Source organism: Nerophis lumbriciformis, linkage group LG11 (genome assembly GCF_033978685.3).
Source record: "Nerophis lumbriciformis linkage group LG11, RoL_Nlum_v2.1, whole genome shotgun sequence".
NCBI lineage: Eukaryota > Metazoa > Chordata > Actinopteri > Syngnathiformes > Syngnathidae > Nerophis > Nerophis lumbriciformis.
The window spans coordinates 37,825,828-37,828,327 of record NC_084558.2 but is presented as its reverse complement, the minus strand read 5'-3'; the positions used below and the strand labels follow the sequence as shown (position 1 = coordinate 37,828,327).

General features: G+C 36.1%; 1 protein-coding gene across 1 annotated transcript in view; it reads left to right on the top strand.

The window, feature by feature from the left end:
* Positions 1-2,500, top strand: part of LOC133610421 (zinc finger protein 385D-like) — an 84,806-nt gene that overhangs the window by 20,970 nt on the left and 61,336 nt on the right. The window lies entirely within an intron of this gene.

The window sequence follows — 2,500 nt, the reverse complement described above, 5'->3', positions numbered from 1 at the left end:
TAACAGAGGAAAAACTGTACTTTAAAGTGGAACTGCATTTTATTTTTTATGTTGCCTATCATTCACAATCCTTTTGAGAGACAAGAAAACAAAAGTTTTTTTGTTTTGTATTGTAATTTGTAAAAATCTCATTCATTCTGCCTCTAAATCACTTTAAAGGGGAACTGCACTTTCTTGGAATTTTGCCTATCATTCACAATCGTTATGTAAGACAAGAACACATGTGTTTTTCTTTTTTATGCATTCTAAATAAAAAATAAATTCAATCCAAATTCCAATTACAATGGAGCCTATGGTAGTCGCTCTGTTCTGCCTCTAAAATCCCTTAAAAACATCCAAACACCTCCATTAAGGTTTTATATACAAGTAAGTAAAATGTAATATAGTAACAGGCACATTTAAAATAACATTTGATATTTGCGTATTTTAATAATTGTAGGCATATGCGCCGCATTAATTTCAAAAGCACCGCAGTGTTTGCTTTTTCTTTTCCGACTACATCACTGATTTATACTCTCTGCAGACTTCATGGGAGCCTACAACCTAATAAAACATCACTTACTGAACAATCTCTGGTGTTAATAGGATGCAGACTGATAGAATCTAGTTATATTTTCCGTTTTAAATGAAAAAAAAATTCCATGGTCTAAATTGGCTGTCAAAGTGTACAAACTTGTCGGATTACATTCTCGTCCATCTACTTTCCAGGTGAGAGGCATGATTTATGATCTACAATAAACTTTCACGAGCAAAGGAAGCGAGGAAGCAGCTTACCACTAGATGATGTAAACATAAGCACACACCATAGTGATCACGGCACCGCTATAAATAGTTTGTCTGCATTAACGCTTCTAATAACAATATCACTAATACTTGCTTAATATTTAAGTCACAAAATGTAAATGGAGTATTGTTGGCGGTTTTTGAATGTTTTTTTATTGGGTTTTGGGTTTTAAGGTCGGAATAGAGGACCTCCCATTGGCTCCGATGTAAGCAGACTTTTATTTACTGTTATTTACGAGTTTGAATGCTTTAAAAAAATGCATCCGTCGTCATGTCTTTCATAATGATTGTGAAGTATAGGCAAAATTCCAAAAAAAGTGCAATTCTTCTTTAAAAATGCATCCAAAAACTGCCAACAATACTTTGTTTACGTTCCGTAACCTGTATGATAACCTAGCGCTAGCGACATTGTTTTAGTAAGACTGAACATTGAGCAACTGTTTATCTAGCGTAGTGGCACATTGTCTTGCAACGGCATGCTATGGCATCAGCCGTAAGCTAGCTACGGCAAGAGGTAAGCTAGCTTTTGAGTCAGCATCTGAATGCCTTTTGAGTTTGTTATGCACAACACAATGTGATAGGACACCAATCTGTACTGACAGAAAAACACGATCAATCAAATTACAGTATTTGTAAAGTATTAGCCCACATGTCATGTTGTGTTTGTACACAGCTATCTTAACAGTGTATGTAGTTGTACTAACAAGCATGATGTGCTGCGTGTTTCATGATCAATATTATTGTGACTCACTCGATACAGTTGTCCGTTTGGTCCAGCTGGCCGGGAAAGTTTTTTGAAGTTGACTTTGTGTAAGCACTCCATTTATGCCAGCATTGCTTGGCTCCAAGTTCCGCAGTTACAGCATCAAAGTCACGATGACCTCACTTTCTCAGCTTCCGTCTGCTCAAACGTTTCACCCTTTGTTCGTGCTGGCTTCTATAACCAGCAGTTCATCCTCAGTATATTCAGCTTCAAAAAGATAAGGTTGTGAAAAAATTGTCGTCTTTGTTGTGTATTACCAAATCTGCCATGATTACAACACACTCAGGTTTGTCTTCAGAAGTAGAAACACACATTTGTTGCCGGAAGTCGGAAGTGCGCTTCTATGGAAACGGAAATAAATGCGTTGAAGAAATTAGTTCCGGTAATGCATAAAATCACCAAAATACAGTAAATATTGAACTTATTACATTTGCTGGAGGGTTTTGAAGTTGTTTTAGAGGGCTTTGAAAGCTACAACGGTGAATTGATTTAGCCGCATTTTTCAAGCGTTTTTATCATCTTTAGAATCCTACAAAAAAATGTGTTCTTGTCTCTCATAATTTTTGTGAACAGTAGGCACAATTCCAAAAAAAGTGCAGTTCCCCTTTAAGATGTTCAATATTTATTGTAGTGCAATTTTTGCTAACAGAGATTAAAAGTACATTTTATTTATATTGTTTGTTTACATGTTTAGGATGATTAAAAGTTATTGACCTTCCAAAATACAAATGAGAAACTTAAGTTTATTGCATTTGAAAGAGTTACTTGCATACTTGTATTGAGAAATGGAATTCTGCAGGTGTCGTCTACGGGCTGCTTCTCCCTCTTGTAACATTAGGAATTGGTTTTGTTGTTTTGGTCGCACACGGACATCTTTGAGTGACGGACCAGAAGTCAGAGCAAGCGATATTTACAGTATGTACGTGTACCAATGGTAATGCTCGATCATCCAGA